Genomic DNA, 22,809 nt, shown 5'->3' with positions numbered 1-22,809 from the left:
TATAGGGCACTCTGCACTTGAAGAATACAAAACTGAATGAGTCAGTCCCTTCTTTCCAGAAGCTTAAACATCTTTATGTCTGTTTAGAAGGAATGTCTTCAAAAGCAATGCATTTTTTAAAATAGTATTTAATTTTTCTATTACAAACTCCAGCCACCTAGAATGACTTTTGTTAATATTTTAATATAGCCTTCTAATGCAGCTAATGTGTAATGTATTTGCTTTTATATAAATGGAATTATAAATATTATTTTATAGCTTACTTTTTTCACTGAATAAATTCACCATATTCATAATTTTCAGATAGTTACTTTCAGTTGCTTTCAGTGACATAAATTTGTCACTGTACTCTTATACTAGTTTTCTAATATAGTCTGTAATGCACTGTTTTGCCTGTTCAAATTACTTTTTCATCAACATAAATATATGACTTTATTAAATTAATATCAGGAAACTGATAGGCTGCCATAAGAAAGGATTATGCTTTTATGATTTCATTATCTTTAATTCATCTGGAATTTGCTTTGGTATAAAGTATGGAGTAGTGATTCAGCTTTTTTAAAAAAAGGTTAGATAATTGTCTCAATTTATTTATTTATTTCTACTCCACGTATTAATATAATATACAGAATATAAATGACTCCCTACAAATCAATAAAATAAATGTTTAACTCAAAATGGACAAGGGATATGAACAAATAGTTCCCGGAAGAAAAAACCAAATGACCAATGAATACATGAAGAGATGTTTAACCTTATTTTAAAAAATGGACTATCCCTTTATTCCCAGTTAATTGACAAAAATTTAAAAGATTGATAATATTCAGTGCTGGCAACTTTTGGGGGAAAAGGGTACTCTTGTTCTCTATTTGTATATGTTTGTAGCCTCAATGGAGAGGAAATGGTGTCTATCAAAAGTTTCCATGTAGCTGCAGTGAAGCAAGCACTCTAAGCTCATACTTACAGCCTCCATCACTGTGACCCTCAGCAGAGGACTCAAAGTCTTTTTTTTTTTTTTTTTTTTTTTTTTTTGGCAGCTGGCTGGTGCAGGGATCCACACCCTTGACCTCGGTGTTATAACACCATGCTCTAGCCAACATAGCTAACCGGCCAGCCCTATTATTATATTTTCTTACTGAGAAATTGTAATATTTCTGTTTTGCCTTGGAAGAAATGATTCAGTTAATAAGCAGCGATGTATACCTAATGTATATCTTGTTGTCTAGGGATGAATCTCATTCCAATTTATGGCTGGTTAGCAAAAAAAAAACCAGTTTGGCTCAGAAAGTTTCTGAAAGCACCTTTCCCTTGTGTTCTTGCATTTCCTCTCTTATACTTTGGTCCTATCTCCTCTTTCTCATAGCACTTTTATTTTTGACTTTGTTTCCAGTCAAAAATAGTTGACTTTATATCTCTCTTCACTTTGGTTTCCTTTTTAAGAATAGACCATTGAACTGCTCTTGAATGTCGGCCTTGCCTTGTACATACAATTGCCTTGGCCAAGTGTTAAAAATGAATTTGAGGTTTATGACTTCCTAACATATAGTTTTTGTCTGTCAACCCAAGTTCTTGGAAAGCAGTCAAAACATACCAGCCATACAGCCCACGAGCACTGTTTGATCACAGATTGTCTAGTCATGGATTTCATGTAGATTGTGATTGTTAGCTTGTTTTCCTTGTGCATGGACTCTGAGAAGTTGTTATTGTTATCCTGAATGGATTAAATGAGTATAATGTCCTATTGATTATGTTACTTAGGATTCTTAAATAGGCATTCCTGCTTGTGCATTTTTGGAAGAAATTTGGAGAATAATTAGATTTTTATTCTTCAGACCTTCTAAGTTTCTTTGCAAGATTGTGTATATGGTTTATAGTGAAATATAGTAAATTGTGGAGAAGTGAGACAGAACACAGTAAGACTCTCATGGAAAATTCTAGTTGTATTGTCACTATATTTGATAAAGGGCTAGCCGTATGCTGAGGCTTGGCAGCTCAAGATTCTTATTAGACCTGACCTCACTTTTGCCTCACAGACCTCACTTATCAGCATTCTACATGCACAAATCCACATGTTAGGGGAGGACTTGACAATCCTGAATGTATAGACCTATTCCTGAGCTTTAGCATCATAGAAAGGAATTTTAAAGGTCATATTGTCTAGCAGCCTGACTGTTCTAGCTAGGCATTGCTTGAATGCTTAAAACTTAAATTGTCAGGATTTCAAGAGCAGCATTCTGTTTTCATTTTGACCTGATAATGATTTTAAGCTGGGAGGAAAAGCAAATATATTCTCTTAGTCCGTTATTCATATAGATCTCAATGGATTGGACTAAAGAAGCACACAGTGTTTGACAAAGAAAGTGATAGTCTCGCCATAAGAGCACATATGAGAGCTTGTTTAGTCTACAGTGAAGTGAGGCAGGGCAAGGCGGAGCTGGCTAGAGGAGAAGCACTAGAAATATGCCATACACTCAATAATTGGGAACTGAGAGAAGTTTAACCTAAAGATGAACAGTGTTGGGCAAAGGGCATGAGTGTTCTCTTCTAAAGTTTAAAAAACTGTTCTAAAGAAAAAGAATTAAATGTGTGCTGTGTTGCGCTCAGAGAAAGTACAAGACTTGGGGTCAGACATGACAGGGGACAGAGTTTAGCCCAGTTTCTAACAATGAGAGTTACCTGAAAAAAGACATTTTCCAGAAAGCATTTTAGGATACCTGTCCATCAAGAGTATTGCAGAGGGAAATTGTGTATGCATCATATATGTATGTATTAGAGTAGATTCTCTCCAGAAGGACTCTAAAACCCTTTTGCAACACTGAAATTCTTTGATTTCTTAGTCAACAAGGACTCTTTTCATCAAGTATATCTGTTGAGACATGTTCTTCACCTAAAACAGGCAAAATTTTGTGTGTGTGATTTGATGTAATTGAAGCATATGATATCATTTCCTTTTTTTCAGACAACTCTTTTCTTAGACACTCAGTATCAATAAAGTATTTTGTTTAGCACATTGTGGATATACTGATTCAGAGCCAAGGAGAGCAATTATTACCTCTGAATTTAGATGAAGTCTAGAGAACTAAATATAAATAGCTCTAATATAAATAACACTATAAATATAGCCACAAGAAGAAAGAGGGTGGCCTGATAATATCTGGTATTTCTGTAGTGTTTTTTAGTTTTTCAAAACACTTTGATACATTATTGCATTATCACAACAACCCTATACATTATCATCCCCACTTTATAGATGAGAGATTGAGGATTGATGAGGTTGTCACTCAGATAAAGGAAGAACCTTAATTTAAGCCTTGTTTTGTTTTTCTACAAAGTTCATGTTTTCTAGAGCATACCATGAATCTTCTCTGGAGAATTTATTTTTGTTGCTGTTTTAATGATTTTGAGTTTAAAATTTTTCCTGAGTATTTAAGTCATAGTCAGATTTATTTTTTGCTTGAAAATTACTCTGTTCCATTATGGTCATATCCCCTATATTCCTTTTTGTTTTTCCTCAACTCTCAGATATAGTTGGCAGAGTTTAGCCCAGGATAAGGAAGAATTTTTTTAACAATTAGAGTTACCTGAAAAAAACATTTTCCAGAAAGTATTTAAGCAGCAGATGAATGTATTCTTGTTTTCATATTTTTCTCATCTTAAACAGAAGAGATGGCCATTCATTTGAGTCTGATTAGCAGCTACAATCATGATCAAACATAGGAGGTTATTAACCCAAGTCTGGTAAGCACAAGATTGTGTCCCTCTCATTTTGTCCAGTAAACTTACTTAAAAAATTTAATCCCACAAGGAAGTGGTCTTCAAGTGAGCAATTCAGATCATCCTGTTAATAGGAAAAGGAGAGAGAATGTTTCATATGATCCCTTTGGACCTTAGCACAGGTAAGTGAACATTTCCTGGCTTTGTTCACAATAGACAAGGCTACCTTGTGGCCAGCTTAAGTTATTTCAGCTTCATTCTGGAACCTTTTCCTTAAACCTCTATGAAAATTATCAGGTGAAAGTATATTTTGGGTAAGATTTAGAACCAAATCCAGGGTTCTTGTTATAGAGTGTTAATATGCATTTAGGGTTAGTTTTAAGGATTCCCTTAAGTATTTATGGATTGAGATAAGAATCTAACAAACTATTTCCTTTTCTATAACTCTATGATTAAAAAATGTGGATATATGGGCCGAGCCAGTGGCGTACTCGGGAGAGTGCGGCGCTGGGAGCGCAGCGACGCTCCCGCCGCGGGTTCGGATCCTATATAGGAATGGCCGGTGCACTCACTGGCTGAGTGCCGGTCACGAAAAAGACAAAAAAAAAAAAAATGTGGATAGGCAAATTGTAGGATAGTCATAACTATACCGTATGTAGCACTGCTATCTGGTGACAGTTCTGTTTGGAAAGTATGGTTCTTGGCCAGGTAACTGCTAAATGAAAAATTAAGAAAAAGGGACTAAATCTGAGAATCTGAGCACTTTCATGGAATAAAAAGTGAGAAATGTAACCATAAGCCTTAATTGCTTTTGAGCCATCTGTTCTGTAAAGAACAAAGACAGCTGAGCCAGAAAAGCTAGGTTCCGGTCCTCGTGCTTCCTATTAACTGGCTGTTCGTTCAGACATTTGTTAACAGAATCTGTAAGTGGCAGATCATCTGCTAAACTCAAGAGATATAAAATGATAAACCAGTTTCCATATCCAAAGAACTTTTATTGTATAAGGGAGAAAGAAACAATAACAATCAGAATACAACGTGATGAATGCATAGTAGTATTAAGTGCTGTGGAAACTCAGAGTGACTACTGCTGGGAGCATTGTGGAAGACTTCAGAATTGTCATTTGAATAGGATCTTGAGAGATGAGTAGGTGTTAAGAAGTTTAATCTTTAAGATACTGAGGAGTGCGTAACAGGGAGAATGGAATGTGATGGCATGAAAAATTAGTGGGAGAAGTGTTTCAAGAGTGAGTCAGAGTCAAGAATGAAAATCAAAAACAAGTCCTTGTAATTGCTAGAAATTTTATTCATTCAATGAATATTTGAGAATCAACTGAGTCCCATGATACCTTACAGGTTATTGGCAGTCTTTTTAAGAATGTTAGATATGTGAAGAAACAAATTAACTATAATCTGCCAAATTAGAAAATGGATGATAGATGAGGAAATAAAGTCAGCAAGAATAGATTACTCTTTCAAGAAATCTGGTGACCTAGTAAAACAGAGATTAGGCGAGTAGCTTGAGTGGGTTGAGAGAATTTATTAAATAATGGAAATCACTTATTTAAGCTGTCCAGCTTTGTGCAAATCGCTTAATAGCTGCTAAATAAGGATAATGCTTGCTTCTTCTGACTTACAGAGATGTTATGAAATATGAATGAAATAATACATGCCAGCTCACTTTAAAAACTATAGCTCTTCACATACATTATGCTTACTATTACATTATTACAATCATTTATTTATCTTTGCTTTAAAGTTCAGGATTGTGTTCTGTTTTGCAAATTTGTAGGTTTCATGTTTCAGGGTGTCAGGTAAACTGGAGTCTTAGTGATCCTTTTTTACTCTAGCTTAGACTATTTGAAAGCCTTTGTCACAACTCTGGGAAGTAGTTGTGGCTGTTGGAGTGACAACAGAAAAAAACCCCTAGATGACCTTATGTACCATTTGAAAACCAAAATCATCTTTAGCTTTCCTTTCATTTTTTAATTAATTAATTAATTAATTAATTAATTATTAAAAGATGACTGGTAAGGGGATCTCAACCCTTGACTTGGTGTTGTCAGCACCACGCTCTCCCAAGTGAGCTAACCGGCCATCCCTATATAAGGATCCAAACCCGCGGCCTTGGTGTTACCAGCACCACCCTCTCCAAGTGAGCCACAGGCTGGCCCCTCCTTTCATTTTTTTAAAAGCATCGTAATATGAGGAAGGTGATTATCCTCTCAATACTATAGAATTTTTAAACACTAGGTGAAATTCAGGAATCTCTGAATGTGGATTTTGATAGGATTCAAGGCCATGTTTCTGTCCTCCAAATAACATGAAATAACCAGTGGCGCTTTGGGGAACACACCCTTGTATTATCTCTTACTCAATTAAGAGGTGCTGGGAAGCAAATAGAAATGCAAAGGGAGTCTCTAAGAATCCTTTTGAGTATGTCTCCTTAGCTTGTTTCTGACCAATTTCAGGCACATAACTGCACACGTGGGTAGAATAATGGACCTACTAGAAAAAGGTTTGTTTCATTGTTTGACATTGCTAGTGAGAAGACTGTTATGTTTCAAATAGAGATCTTTTTCTCATTACTAAATTACTTGCCAGCAATAATCAGCTACAATGTATATCGACAAAATAAAATTTAAAAAAAAAATTTTTTTTTAAATAAATAAAAAAAAATAAATTACTTGCCTGCACTATTTCCCAGGCCAGTCTGAATTTTGATTGTACACTTTCCAAGCACAGTAGCTTTGCCAGGGCCAGAGTTTTATTTCACAGGGATATCACCGCTGATTACAGTGCTGCATATAATGTTTCAAGGATACTGAAACCCGGGTTCTCAGGGATCTGTTTATATTTTCTCACCTTGGCCCCATAAATGAGAAAATTACTGGAAAATTATTGGGTGGAGAAACATCTTTAAATGCTCAATATAACTACACTAGAGCGGAAGAAGCATGGAAGGAAGGTTTTGACAGAAGTGGTATTTAAGAATAAGGTGGGAGTAAGATAAGGAAATGAGTTCAGAAAGTAAACGATGAGAGTTTGAGAGGGGAGAGATCATAAAAGCAAAGTGTCGAAAAACAGAACAAGAAGAAAGAGGAGAAGAAAAAAGAAAAAGCCACAGCCAAAAACTAGGAAAGCCCAGAAAGGCATTTCTATGATGAAATGCTCAGGATACCACCAAATAGAAACTCCCTTTGTTTACTGCTAGTGGTTGCAGCTGTTTCCACCCCAAAGGAATGAGGAGGGAGAGGTTTTTCTTTATGCCTGTGACCTTGGTATTTTAGCTTTGCCTCATATTGCTTTGGTCTGCCATGGTAGACATTAGCATATATTATTATATGCTTAGTCAGCCATTTTGCCTGAAAAATCTACTTACCTTGAAATTATCAGAGCCACGTGCCCATGTATAATTTACAAGTACTCTGCCAAGTCATGAATTCAAATTTAACGCAGAATGGGCTTTTAAATTCTAATATGTTTTTACCTGCAATTGAGCTGACTGACTTAGCTGTTCTCCTTAGGGAAAATGTGGTGTTTTTGGTTGGTCTATTTTTTTGTTTGTTTTTTTGCTGAGCTGTAGCTTTACGTTGCACTTTTTATAGCCTGTTAAACCCTGAATGAGCAGCTCTCCTGGTCTGGGTCCTAGACACTCTTCAATAAACCTTGCTTTCTGGTTGCTCAGCCTGAAAGAATTCTAATTAACCCTTCTGACTTGTTCTCTGTTGCTCAGTGTGATTCAACACATATTTGAGTGCTGATTATGTGCTGAGCACTGAGAAAAAAAAGATAAATAATACAATGTTAGTGGAATTTGACTTGCAAACCTACACACACACACACACACACACACACACACACACTGCACTCTGATAGTATTGTGATGCAGGTATAAGCAAGTGGCTGGGATAGGAGGTGGCACTAGAACAGCACTCTGGAGAATGTAGTGGATGGCAGACACTGGACTCAATGTCTTCCTCTAATAAACCTTAATTTGCCATCTTTATTTCTTCACCCCAGGCTAACAGCAGTTTGTTGTACCTGCTGCCCTCCTCCTTGCCTGTTGATTTCCTGTCCTTTCTGTTGGTACTACCTCCCTATCTCACCCTTTTGTATTGTTCTCTCGACCTATTAGTAGCTAATTTTTTAAAAAAATCAGTCTTCCCTAAACCTATTTACAAAGCCTAAACTCCTGTGTTCCTCAGAAATGTGTATGTCTGAGGATGGGAGGACTTTATTTTGTTGGACACTCACATAGGATTAGACTGAGATCTTGTCAAGAGCAGAAGTCTTTTCTTATTCTTCCTGTGTCCTAGAACAATGCTGCTTAAACCATCACTGACAAAGAACTAGGTTTTTACTCCTAATCCTTCATAGGCTGATATGTTTGTAAAATACAATAAAATGAATTATTAGAATAATGCCATATGAAATAAAAGTAAAAACATTTATTATTAGAATCAACAAATTACTGTGCTAAATTGCTACTAATTTTTAAACACTTGTCACATACTGGTAGCAAATGGGTTCACAGACCAGCACCAGTCTATTTACCACTTTCTGAGTAGCATGGCTGTGGAGTCCCCAGTATAACTGTGTCTGATACACAGTACTACCTCAATACGTGGTTGGGGAATAAATATGTGAATGAAATGGTTAGCATGATTATAGTAGTAGTAGGCAAGGAAAATAGGACAGTAGAAGCTTTCTTTGGAAAGCTGGAAATGATTAAGTGGGAAAGTAAAGAGTACTACAATAATGTTACCCTCCATGTAAAACAAACTTTTTCTCATCACTCTGAACATCATTTATTTGGCTCTCTAGTGAGGTAGCTATACACTAATAAATTCTTTATGTTAATTTCTGAGAAGTATAGTTTTGATCTTGCTGAATATGTAAAACTTACTCTACGTGAGATATCAACCTGCTTATCTGAACTAGCTCTCAGGAGCAGATCTGTTGGCTAGGGTTGATTTCAAATATTAACCTCTGCTCTTAGAATTAGTGCATCTCTCCATGTTGTAATATGGACCATACTACCAAATGCTTTCCTTGCCTGAGATTTTCTTGTTTTGTCTGTGTCTTCTCATAAGATTAACTGAATAGAGTAAAAAGTCTTTTTACAAAATCTTTGTAACAAACAAGTTTTCTATGTCAATTCAGATAATTTCAAGTTGCTTACAACATTGTAAGTCTTCAGTTCCTAAAACCAAATTGTAAATTCTTTTTTATTTATTTTATTTTATTTTACTAATATTATTTTTTTACATTCTATGTGTTGTTGCAGAGCAGTTGGGAGGGAGAAGGAGAGGGGAAAGGAGGAGGAAATGTGATGGAAGAAGGAAGAAAGAGGAGGGGCAGGGTTGAGGCCTGTGGTACCTCCCACATTCCCACAGGGGAGACCAGGGGGCTCCCAGCGGTGGCTTGGTCATTGCTGGGCTTGGTGCATGCAGATGTAAGGGGAGTGTGGTAAAAGCCGTTACCTGTCACCACCTCAGCTCAGGAACCTCAGGCCATTCTTGCTGGGGCTTGGTGGTCATTGCTGGTCTGGTTGCACATGTGGGGGGGGGCAGTGGCCAAGGTCCTTGGGCCCCCACTACCCCAGCTTGGGTGCAGGTATTTTTTAAAGTTTGTGGAAACATGGAATTAAAAGGTAATATGAATCTTTCCATGAAGTTTTTGAAGACCCCTCGTATGTATAGGAAATTGAAAGAGAGATCTGGGCTGAAGCTCTAGGTTCAGAGAGTCCACACTTACATAGTACTGAGCAAGATGGCCCCAGGTGGGTTGAAAAAAGTCAAAAGACCAAAGCCAGAACCCTGGGAAACACCAACATCCAAGGGCAGCAAAGAAGAGGTGCAGCTAGAGAAGTAGGCAGAGATCTAGGGAAGATGGTGTTCTGGAAGTTAAGAGAGGAAGAGAGAGGTTTTTTGGGTTTTTTTAATTATTATTTTTCTCTTTAATTTTTTAATTTTGTTATTTTTTTACATTCTATAATGTTGTTGCAGAGCAGTTGGGAGGGAGGGGGAGACGGGGAAGGGGAAGGAAATGCTGTAAAGCTACACAGTTGTAGGGTTGAGGCAATAGCTAATAGCTAGCTACACCAATTGTATTGTTAAAGCAATTCATAACTAAAGCCAAAATGTTTCGTTATTTTAGTTTTACTAAGTTTCCATTTGCATTGTCAGGGCTAGGGCTCAGACCTTTCAAACCCATTGTACAGACTGGGTCACCAGACCCCTCACATGCAGGTCCACACTAGGTAATTGGGAAAGATCCCAGGAACCATTGGCAAACGACGTGAGCTCAGTCAGCAGTAGCAGCAGTTTACAGGTCCCGTGGCAGCAGTGGTGGCCTCTCAGGGCATCCTGGGGACAGTGGCAGTAATAGCTTACAGCAACAGCCTCCAGCAGCAGTAGTGGCCTCCATGTGGCCCCCTGGGGGCATTCCGGGGTGGGGTGGGGTGGGGGGGCACCATGGATCAGAGCCACTCATCTTTTATGCTTAAGTCCATAACCCAGGACACCTGGGTGCACATGTGCAATTACATTAGACAATAACCAAGGAACACCTGGGCACACGTGCATATTTACATCAAATGCTCAGCAAGATTCTGAACATCCGAGGGGCCCTGACCATTTTCCTATATTTTCCCAACCAATGTGATGGAAGGAGGAAGGAGGAGGGACCGGTTTGAGGCCAGTGGCACCCCCCACATTCCCACAGGGGAGATTGGGGGGCTTCCAGCGGTGGCTTGGTCATTACTGCGCTGGGTGCAGGTGTGTGGGGGGTGGCAAAAGCCTCCACTTCCTACCTGCCCAGCTTGCGAGCCTGGGGCCCTTCTTGCTGTGGCTTGGTGGTTGTCACTGGGCTGGTTGCTCGTGTTGGGGGGGCATGACTGAGGCCCAAGGCCCCCCACCACCCTGGCTCAGGAGAGCCCAGGGCACTTCCTGCGGTGGCTCGGTGGTCATCACTGGGATGGTGGCTCATGTTGGGGGCTGTGACTGTGGCCCTCAGCCTCCAGCCAGCCCAGCTTGGGAGAGCCCGGGGCGCTTCTTGCAGTGGCTCAATGTTGAGGGTGTGTTTCCAAGGCCCTCAGCCCCCTCAGGACTGGTTGCAGGTGTCAAGGGGCATACTGAGGTCCCCAGCCCTCCCCCATTTCTGGTTTGGCAGCCCAGGGGACTTCTGATCCTTCTAGGTTTTATAAGTATTCTTTGGTGACGTGAGACCTTTACTAGTTAATATCAAACTTTGTCTCTGGTTGTGGGTACTTTGTTTTCGCTTTCAGTTCTGTGTTGCTCTTCCCACCACTCAAACTCTGTGCTGGAACTAATTTGCTGTCCTTTGCTTACTTCTAAAATGGGGGAACTTCCTGTGAGGACCAGTACTTGAGCTTGTGGTTGAGCTGAATTGCTGCTTTGCTGCTAATTCCCTAGGGAAGGCTTTTTGTGCAACTCAGGTTTTAATGGTTGACTTTACATGTACTTCTGGTTCTAGTGAAATCCAGTGCACCTGGGTTGTGTGGAAACTCTGGTCTGGGCCTGAGTCTTTTCATCAAACTCATGGAATTCTATATTCCTAACCAGTCTCCTGTGAGTGGTCCTGTACAGATTGTGGAGCAGATCAACTGTCCTTGCTGTGCCCCAGTGTTCCTCCGGTGCGCCCGTCTCCTCAACCGCCCATGCTCCAAACACTTCCCGTGGGACGGGCTGTGCTCCAGTCCCTTGAGACAACTCACTGGCCTCTGAGTGGCTCCTTTTTTTCAGTTGTTTAGGCTCCTCGGTCCCATGTGGGTCCACAGGAACCCTATTAGTGGTCTTGCTGGCCTGGGGGCCACTATGGCCCTCTTCTCCCCAAGCAACTTCATCCAAAAGGCACAGCTGTGGCTTTTTGCTGTCTCCTGCTCCATGCACTCAGCAGCTCCAGCCTGGAAACAACCGGGATTTGAAACGGTCAGAGCGGTTTTTTTCTTTCTCTCATCATGGCTTCTCCCACCTTCATGCACTCCGTAGGTCTCTCCTTCTCTTCCCCTGAACTCTAGCGGCCCCAGCTTGGCTATCATTGCTTATAGTTGTAAATTGGTTGATTGTGGGAGAGAGAGACACTAGGGACCGTCTATTCCACCATCTTTTAAAATTCTCCCCAAATTGTAAATTCTTGAATCCCCTTCAAATAAAAGAAATTCATGGTATCATTCAGGGGATAGAAAAGCAGGAGTCTACTTTTTAATAGTCAAACACATAGCTGATCATTATTTTGAAATATTTAAGCTCAAAGTATTTAAATGCCACTTGTAATAGAGAAGTTTTATTCTCAGAGGATTTCGTTTCCAGTGTGGATCAGTACAGCTTCAATAACTGGATACATCATCCTCATTCTCTGCTAGGCATATCCCAAGAGAATATTCTTAGGAAGGGCAAAAGGACCATTTCCATGGTGTATTTGTGGGATTTGCTTGCCTTCCTCACCCTCTCATTAATTCCCTCAGCTCTTCTAGCTCTGGAGGCATGTCCTCACACAGGACTGAAGCCACTCTTGTGTAGCTGCCTGAAGTCACTCTTGTGTAGTATATACAAATCTCTGTTGAGTGCCAGCTGTGTTATTTACCAGTTTTGAGTTTCTGAGAGAGGTATTTAACTGCTAGAAGCATCACTATTTCATGTAAGTGTTAGTATTATATGAGATAAGATTGAGAAGTAGAAAAGAGGAGGGCTCTTAGCACAGCACTTGGCATATATGTTAAATGTAGGTACTCAAATATTAGTTCTTTTGCCCTACCTCTTTCTTTGAGGACCACCTTTAAGCCATGATTATAGCTAGATGCCAGATAAGGTTGGAAATGGTGTTTACGTTTTCACTGGTCTTTTGCTAGTGTTTACCTTTTCACTGGATTTATGCTGTCTACAGTTATCAAATTAAACAAGACTGTTAGTAAGGTAGACTTGAGAAGTGCAAAAGAGTGAAACTTCTTTATCTGTCTACATTGAAAATGATACATAGATTAAGAATTATTGACCTTTATAGCCATTGTTAGATTAACATAATCAGTGGGATTTCCCTTAGCCTTTGGAGATTTTATAGAAACTCAGAAGGGAGACCAGAACCTCAATCTTATACTGATTTCTATTCTCTCAATCTTGATGTATTCTCAAGGACCAGGCTGAATACAGGTAACACTTTTTACCATTTGAATGTGAAAGAGACCAATACCTCAACTGGTAGTAGATCTGTTACCTGGATATTGTTGTGGCTTTATCAGTTTCACGTAGTTTGATATGATTCAATAAATTCTGGGAAGCTTGCCTGAGTTAGAAAATAGTGTCTCTAGTCATGTAATGTGTCCTTTTTGTAAATATGTCTTTTACCCATTAAGGATATATAAAAAAGATCAGAATCAGAGACCCCAAAAGTATATGAGTTCTGACCTGTGGAATACACTAGCATATAATCTGAGCTGGCATTCCACAACGCCAAAAGGCATCTTGTATCCTGCAATATTTGGAATATTTCTAGCCTCATGTCCTGGAGGGACTAGTTGTCTTATACCAGGAGCTTAGGGATCATGACTTATTCATCTTGTATTCCCCAGTTTCTCCCTGGCACAAACTGGGCATGCAGGATAGCTGGGAATGTCAAACGCATGTTAAGATAATGGAGGTTGGAATCAGGCAGTCAAAAACCAACTTTACCACCTATTAGCTCTGTGACCTTTCAGCAATGTATTTATCAGCCCAAAGCAGATTCTTCATCCATATGTGGGCTATAATAATAATGCCTAGTTCATAGGATTGTGAGGATTAATTTAGATATGGATAAAGCAGAATATCTGGTACACAACACAAGTGAGCTATCATCGTTATACAGTAAATAGGTCCTGAATGTAAAGACTATGTACATTTCTGCCAAAGATTCTTATAGGCAAGAGATGTGTGACATGAATAATTTGACAACAGAATTCTTTCCATTTCTTGGTAATAAAGTCTTCCCCTCTAGTTTCTTGTGTTCATTTAAACAGAAATTTTCTTAGATACAGCTCATTTGATAAGGACTGTCTGATAAAGTATACCAGCTGATTTATATAATAGTTCCAGATAATTTTATATGAAGGTATTCCTATTTTATTGTTTTTAGAAATTATTTTGGAGGAATAAAGTTCTGGTGGTGACTTATGAATGATTTTATATTAAGTGTTTACTTTGTCATTTTGAAAAAAAAAAAAAAACTAAACATTTCCAATTTCCAGGGGAAAGCCCTCAGGAAAAAAACATTTTTTTCCTTTTTTTGGTTATATCTGTAGTGAAGTCTGTCTGGAAGTCTAGAAATTCACAGCAGGTTATTGCCAAAAAGCTCCAAAGGGGCTCCAGGTTTGAGCTTCTTGGTCTCTTTTCTGTACACAAAGAAAAGCAGTTGAGCAAATAGTTCACTGTTTGTTGTTGGTTCCTAAAGCACTGACAGGGGAGACTTACACTCCTGGGATCTTTTCTTCTGTCCCCAGGAGGGAGTTGATAGAAGGTGGTTATTAATCTACACCAACTTCAGTTTATTAGCTGTACTTGTTCCCAAACATGTTTTTGGCAGAGAAATAGGTTCTGCAGATCCCCTTATAGTGCTTCTCTATCCCTTTCTCGCACTATAGCCAAAGTTTTATTTTTTCCATAACAATTTTTTAGACATTTGATCTTTTTCTCTCACTGCCCATCTTTGTTCTCCCCCATTATGGATTGAATTGTGTCCCCCCAAAAGTTTAATGTGTTGGAGGCTTGGTCCCCACTGTGACAGTGTTAAGAGAGTGGGAAGTCCTATTATGGTAATTGAAAGATGGGGCCTTGAAGAGATGATTGGATTGTAGGAACATGCCATAGTAAATGGATTAGTAATGGTGGTCAGGAGTGAGGTTCAGAGGGCTTTAAAGGAGAGCACACAAAGAGTCTCCTCTCTGCTTCACCATTTTCTGCCATGTGAGACCCCTAGGTCACTGTCACCACCACCAAGACCCTCACCAGATGTATTCCCTGGATTTTGGACTTCCCAGCCTCTGAAACTGTAAACAGTAAATTTTGTTTTCTTGTAAATCATCCAGTTCCAGGTATTTTGTTATAAGCAATAAACTGGTCTGACAGAAAATTGGTATCAGAGAAGTGGAGTGTTGCTTATAAAAAAAAAATATTTGAAAATGTGAAAGCGGCTTTGGAACTGGGTATTGAGGAAAGGCTGGAAGAATTTGAAGGAGCAGGCTAGAAAAAGGCTAGCCGCTGGTGGGAGTTTAGAAGACCAAAAGAAAAAAAAAAGGGGGGGGGGAGTTTGGAATGTTTTAGAGACTGGTTAAATGTTGGTGACCAGAATGATTATGGAAATGCAGACTGTAAAGACCGTTCTAAGGAAGTCTCAAATGAAAATGAGAAGGGATTTATTGGAAATTGGGGCAAAGATCACTCTTTCTATGAACTGGCAAGGAACTTGGCTGCACTCTGTTAATTTCCAAAAGTTTATGGAATGTGAAACTTAAAGGTGCTGACCCAGAGTATTCAGTGGAAGAAATTTCTAAGCAGCAAAACATTCTGGAAGCTGGATGGCTACTTGCAACAGTCTATGCTGAGTTATGGCAGAAAAGGCATGACATAAAGCCAGAATGTATAACCAAAAGGGAAGCACAGCATAAAGATTTGGAAAATTTGCAGCCTGGCCATATGGTAGAGAAGCAAAGAGCATTTTTAGGAAAAAAGTGCAATGGTGTTAAGAAGATTAGTGTGAAAGAAAGGGATTATCAAGCGAAGTGGGGAAAGGCCCTGAAGGCATTGCAGAAGCCTCTGGGACCAACCCTTCCGTTACAGGCCCAGAGGCCTAAGGAGACAGAATGGTCTCGGGGAACAGGCCCAAAGTGCCCTCCACAGGCTTGCTGCCCAGGCCCACCTCATGATACTGCTCCCCACATCAGCACCCCAGCTGCTCCAGCCATGGCTAAATTGGGCCCAGGTGTGGCTGGAACCACAGCTTTGGAAAATACAAGCCGGACGCCTTGCTTGGCAGCATCCACGTGGTGTTAGGTCTGCAGGCTCTCTGAATGCTAGAGCTATAGAGGCTTGGGAGCCTCCACCCTGATTTCAAAGGATGTGTGGGAGAGTCTGGAAAAGATCTGTCACAGGGGCAGAGTCATCACATAGAGTCTTCACTAGAGCAATGCCGAGTGGAAATGTGGGTTTGGAGTTGCAGCAGAGAAACCCCATGAGCGCCATGCTTAGTGGAGCAGTGAGAGCAGGACCGCCATGGAGACCCCAGAATTGTAGAGCTACCAGTGTGCAACACCAGCCTGCAAGAGCTAAAGCATTACCTCAGACCAAGAAAGCCATAGAAGAGGATCTGTCTGAGGACTTGGGGACCCAACCCCTGCACCAGCATGCAGAGGACATCAAACATGGAGTTAAGGTGCCTGATTCACCAGCTTTGAGATTTATTGCCTCCCCTGCTGAGTTTCAGACTTGTTTAGGACCTGTTACCCCTTTCTTTTGGCCTATTTCTCCCTTTTTGAATGGGAATATTTACCCTATGTTTGTCCCACCATTGTATCTTGGAAGTAGATAACATGTTTTGATTTCATAGATGGGACTTTGGACCTTTGAGTTGAAACAAGTTAAGACTTTGGGGATGAAATGAATGTGAAAAGAACATGAGTTTTGAGGGCCAGGGGTGGAATATTATGAACTGAATTGTGTTCCCCCCAAAGTTTAATGTGTTGGAGGCTTGGTCCCCATTGTGACAGTGTTAAGAGGGTGAGAAGTCCTATTATGGTAATAATACTCGTCAAGTTGAAGCCTTGAAGAGGTGATTAGATTATAGGAGCATGCTGTAGTGAGTGGATTAATAATGGTGGTCAGGGGCATGGTTTGGAGGGCTTTAGAAGAGCACACGAAGAATCCTTCTCCTCTCTGCTCTGCCATTTTTGCCATGTGAGACCCCTGAGTCACTGTCACCACCACCAAGACCCTTACCAGATGTGTTTCCTGGACTTTGGGCTTCCCAGACTGCAAAACTGTAAGCAATAAATTTTTTTTTCTAGGGCTGGTCGGTTAGCTCAGTTGGTTAAAGTGCAGCCTTAAAACACCAAGGTCATGGGTTTGAATCCCCTTGCCTGCCAGCTGCCAAAAATAAGTGAATAAATAAATTTTGTTTTCTTATAAATTACCCAGTTCTGTGTATTTTGTCATAAGCAACAAAAGTGGACTAAATATACCCTCCCTTGTGAACACAAATACATAAACTCCAGTGACTGTTTTTCCCCCTGGAAAACATATTATTCTAAACCTTTCCAATCCCTAAAATCTTATTTCCTAGAAACATCTTTTAATTCCCAGTTTTAACTCTTTTTCATCTTCTGTATACCACCTCTTCCTGTCTGGTAATATAGCGTATGGACTTTGGCAGCTATAATTTTTTTCTTTCCCTTAAGAGTTTTCTTTCCCAGAACCCTAAAACCACTCAAAATGTGGTCCCCGGGCCAGAACTTTGGCAACATCTAGGAGCTGGTTAGAAATGCAGAATCATAAGTCCCAGCCCAGACCTACTGAATCAGAATCTATATTTTAACAAGATCCCCATGTGATTTGTATGCACATAAAAGTTTAAGAGAGCCTTGCTGTAAATCATCTTTCACTCCATCAAGTAGTGGTTCTCAACCCTAGCTTCAGTAGAATCACCTGGGGAACTTTGAAAAATATGCTTGGGTTCCACCTCCAGAGAAACTAATTTGATTGGTCTTAGGGGTCCAGGCATTGGGAGTTTTAAAAGTTCTCAGATGATTCTAGTATGTAGCCAAGGTCAAGACCCACTATTGTATATTAATCTTATAATTTGCCCTAGTGTCTTAGAAGTCATGTATATATAAACCGATGCAAAGTTAATGACTAAATGTATTTTTTACAATTACATTTATTGGGGGAAGTATATGTGCATAGGAAAAAATTAGAAATATACACATCAAAATATTAAATGGTAATTTCTGGGTTATGGGATTACAGCTCTTTCTCAGTTTTTGTCCTCTATTTTCTAGACTTTCTATAATAGCCATAGTAAAGAATTCTTATTTGTGTATCTATACTTTTTAATAAACTTGATTATATTATACATGTGTTGTAAACTGCTTTTTAATTTTTAAAAATTATCCTGCTTTTTCACATATCAATATATTATAAATATTTTCTCATACCATTCATTTACATAGGCTTTTATATTGTTTAAAGTGAATCCTGACCCAGAATGACTAGATATTCACCTTAAAAAGTATATTTACATACTAATGTGGGATCTTTGAGAGATTGACTGTTTAACTCTTGGAAACCTTCAGTGTTTGGAAGTTGTTCTTGTTCACAGAAGGGGAAATGTTTAAATGGAGATGTTGCAGTGAGGTCAGACCAGACCTTCCCAGAGGCTTTTGAAACTATCATCAATTGAGTACCAGTGGTTTTTTTTCTGAGTGCTTAAACCTAACACAACTTGACCTTACTGTCTCAGAAGATGCTACACCACAGAGAATTCTTAATGATGTTTGGATTGCAACCTATGTGTCTTATTGGAGGGAATCATATTTCTAAACTTCTTCAGATCTTTTGTTTAGTAGGAATGGGCTTCAAGACAACCAATATCTCTACAGTTTGTTTCCTCTGCATTAATTATTGTACATCCATGGTGATATGGAGAGCTGGAAAATCTTTACAGCAACATCTTGAAAATCTCAATAGTGTGTAGTTGGCCAAGCTATTTTGTCATCAAAGAAAGTCAAGTATATCCTCTTTCCCAAACTTTTGGGAGTAAATACCAGTACTACAACGTCAAAAAGAAAAAGAAAAAAAGATCTGCCCATAAATGCTGTTCTATTCTTGCCCCAGTTCACTTGCATTATAGGGAAAGAGAGTAATTTTGCTAATGGTTTCTTTACAATCAGAAGAAAGGAGACATTCTGTAGTTGGGGAACCTTTTTAAAGGTGCACAGTGGCTTACTTTGCAGGAGAAAGGCTCTATTTGTCATATTCTTGCCCCTTTTAACCTTTTCTCTACCAGAATCTGTACACAAAAGGTTCAGAAATGTGTAGTTCTTATGTTCAGAGAAATAGACTTAATATTTTATTCACAGAGTTGAAGCTCTAACAGCTTTTAAACTTACCATTCTTCTAAGGAGAAAGATCACAAGGCACTTCATGGCCTAAAGACTTCAGGAGCTGTATCTATTGAATAAGGTCACAGCAGGATGTATGCTCCATTGAGTAGTGTTTGATCTGAGTTTGTGCCTTAACCTGAGACTGTAGCCTTATCGACTCTAGCTATCTTGTCTGGGTATGCAAATCAGGAAGAGATGAGACACCTGGATATGGTACAGTACTGAAAGGTGATACAAGTTAGTGAGTGGATATTCAACTTTGGAGGCATGTATAGACATACTTATCTTGCTGATCACAGGCAAGCCAAAGATGGCACTTTGTACAAGCCTCCTTAGAGGTAGTCCTTCTCATATTGCATTGTGATTATTCTTTTAGCTGGTGGTTTTCCCTACCTGGAGAAGAAGTTCGAGGACCGTGTGCAGGAACCATTTCTTATTAATCATAGTATATCCTAGTCCTGAGCCTAACACTCATAAATGTTCAGTAAATGTTGGACAAATGAAACATCTAATTTAGGATTGTTAAAATCCAAACCCTTTGGTGATATTCAAATCTGGATTAAAAAAAAAAAAATTATGGACCGGCCCATGGCTCACTTGGAAGAGTATGGTGCTGATAACACCAAGGCCAAGGGTTCGGATCCCTATATAGGGATGGCCGGTTGGCTCACTTGGGAGAGCGTGGTGCTGACAACACCAAGTCAAGTGTTAAGATCCCCTTACCAGTCATCTTTTAAAAAAAAAAAGTTATAAGCTGGTCATTATTTAATAGCAGTAAGTGTTTAACAAATGTAAAGTAGATAACTATTCTGGACATTCTGGAGGGAAAGTGGAGGAAAATATTTGAGAAAATTCTAATCTAAAATTATATAAAAATTTGAGGATTAGATTTCTAGACCAGATTTATCTACATTCAAAATGATACCATGCTTTGGGGGATGTGTATACACTGCACTGTCTGTCATCATAGTGCCTTAACTCTTAAATGAGATGAAAACACAAATTAAGGAAAGAGTATTTCTCTGGCCACTGTTGTTAACCTATTAGGTAAGTTAAATGGATGAGGCACATGTTTGATTTTTTATCTTTAATTTTCCTTCAATTAAAACGAGTTGTATGTAGTTGCAGTCTCATTTAATAGATCATACTAAAGAATAGGTAATAGTGGGGTCTGTCCTTCCCATGCCCTTCAGGGTTTTGTCATTCTGACTCCTAAGACTCACACTCTTTAAAAAAAAAAAAAAAAGTTACCTTTGGGAAAGGTTGGCCTCTTCTGTTCTCAGGAGGCCTGGCTCTTTCTATTAAGAGCTATCCCTTTTTTCCTCACAAAACAAAAGGAGCATAAAGGATGCTTTTTGGTAGTGGAAATTTAGGTTTTATTCTTGATGCCTGATGGTGTAATTTCTGACTATGGAAGTGATCTTTTTTCTCTTCTTGTAACAAAACATGAGGTTTCCCGCATATTTTCTTTCTGAAAGTCTAAAGGTAGCAGCAGTCCCTGGAGGAAAGTACAGGCTCTGGCTGTCTGGGGAAATGATGCTGAAGTCAGATCTAGTGACGGTGCTCAGTTCTCCCTGGGGGAAATCTCCTGGTAAGGGAAGAAGGATAGAACTGGCTCATTAGGACTGCCCAGTGATAATTCATTGAAATCATAGGAAGTTTTAAATCTTAAACCAATCAGAAGTATCACTTGCATCTTCATCCCACTATTTACCAGCTGTTTAATACTAAGTAAGGTTAGGGCCAGCCCATGGCTTACTTGGGTGAGTGTGGTGCTGATAACACCAAGGCCATGGGTTTGGATCCCTATATAGGGATGGCCGGTTAGCTCACTTGGGAGAGCATGGTGCTGACAATACCAAGTCAAGGGTTAAGATCCCCTTACCAGTCATCTTTAAAAAAAAAAAAAAAAATCTAAGATTTTTAACATCATCAAAATTTAGTTTTCCCATTCAGAAAGTGAAGTAATAGAGGTAACAAGACCTAACTCATGAGGTATATTTGTAAAGCCTCTAATACAGAGCTTGGCACACTAACTGTTAATGAGATGAAGTATATAAAGTGTTAGGAAATAAGACCTAAATATAAAAAAGTTTAAATATAAGAGAAAAATAAGTACACACAAGCTAGTAAAAAAGGCTTTATACTCAGAGAAAAGAGAACATTTGGACAATAATATTAATATTAATCTAGTGTGTACTTAATGTGTTCCAGGTACTCTATTAGTTTCACATACATTGAATCTCTCAGTCTTTACAAAAATCATATGAGATAAGTATTTATTACATTTTGGAGTTGAGGCAAACTAAGCCTTAAGAAACCAAGCCCATGGTCACAAAACTATGAAATGGCACAGCCATAATTTATACCTGGGCTGCAAGACTGCACAACTGTACTTTAATCACATTGTATATTGATGGGAGGAGAAAGAATGTAACTGAACGTGAAAGAATGCTGAAATATGGATAAGTAAAGAGAAAGGAGTGTTCAGGTTGGAAATAAATTTTGGGAAAAGCATAAAAAATGTTTGGGGGTATGTATGGTGTCACAGATAGGCACAGGTCAGTGATTGACCCTCTGGCTGGAGCAGATGTTTTTGGAGGTGAACTGGAGACAACCTGCAGAGTTAAGGGTGTTAGACTAGGGTGTCTAGACTTGGTCCAGTGAGAAGGGAAAGCATCGAAAGGTTTTGAGCAAGTAGGTGACATAAGCCAAGTGATATTTAAGAAAGATTAATGTGGCAGCAGTACGCAGACTGGAGTGAAATGGAGAGGGAGAGAAAGCAGTTAGGAAGTTCTTGCGGAGTGCAACGATGTGGAAACATGGCAGTGCATTTCAGTGGGAGAAATACCAGAACCTGGTGACCGGAAGGAAGGTCAGTGGAGATAATGATGGACAGTGTCCCCAAAGAGACAAAGTCCTTGGGCAGTTTTGGCACCAAGATGATTTTGTCCTCCTTCACAAGATTGGAAACCTTGAGAACAGGCTATGGATACTTCATGACTCTTCTTCCTATAAACTTCCCATACTTCCCAAACTGCAGGCTCCTCCAGGCACTAATCCTTCCCGTGGAGTCATCTCCTTGTTTTATACTCCACGCAGTTCTCCCCAACACCACTGCTGCTCTGTCAGAAAGCTCTTTCCATTATAAACAAAATCCCCTACCTCCCAAAGCTCTTCTTGCCCTCAGTCTTCCTGCCCTCACTGAAACCTGACTCTCTCCCTGGAAACCTCCTCTAGGGGCACAGCTCATTCCCCTTCACTTTCTCTAAGGGTCAGGCTCAGGGGGCCTGTGTGACAAGTGGAAATTTGCATTTTCCCCATATTTTGCCTCATGTTCTTTTGAAGTTTTTATCTTTTTACTTATGTAAGTGCTCCTTATATAGTAAAGACCTTGTTCCTTTGCTTGTCAGATGATAAGTATTTTTCTAATTTTTCATTTGATTTAATAATTTGTTCATCATGATTTTGAGTTATGGAAGGTTTTTTATGTTTTTACTTTCAGAAGTACTTTTAAAATTAATTACTGAGGTAATTCATGAATAATTATCCTTATAAAAAATTAAAACAATTTTTAATTGAGTCTGTATTGATCTCTATCCCCAACCCTAATTCTTTCCTTGTGCTGAAACCATTCAGGTCCTGAACTTTTCCTATAGAATTATATATACTTTAACTTTATGATTTCTTCTTTTCTTTTCTGCTTAGAGAGGCCTTCCTCATCCTTAGGTCACATAGATATTCATCTATATTCTATTTATATCTAACTCTTGAGGCCAGTTGGAGTATATTATAGTATGTAGTATGCGATAACCACTTTTCTTCACTGATTTGGAATTTTTCCTATGTAAAAGTCTTAATATATGCTGTCACACCTAGGTTTTCTAGTACATCAATCTGCCTATGTTTATATGCTAGTACCATACTAATTATTGTAGTTACTT

General features: G+C 39.1%; 1 protein-coding gene across 1 annotated transcript in view; it reads left to right on the top strand.

The window, feature by feature from the left end:
• PDE6D (phosphodiesterase 6D) overlaps positions 1–22,809 on the top strand; it is a 46,956-nt gene that overhangs the window by 4,008 nt on the left and 20,139 nt on the right. The gene's annotated exons all lie outside the window — the stretch shown is intronic.

The sequence above is a fragment of the Cynocephalus volans genome, chromosome 1 (assembly GCF_027409185.1).
Source record: "Cynocephalus volans isolate mCynVol1 chromosome 1, mCynVol1.pri, whole genome shotgun sequence".
NCBI lineage: Eukaryota > Metazoa > Chordata > Mammalia > Dermoptera > Cynocephalidae > Cynocephalus > Cynocephalus volans.
This window is presented reverse-complemented; position numbering and strand designations above follow the sequence as displayed.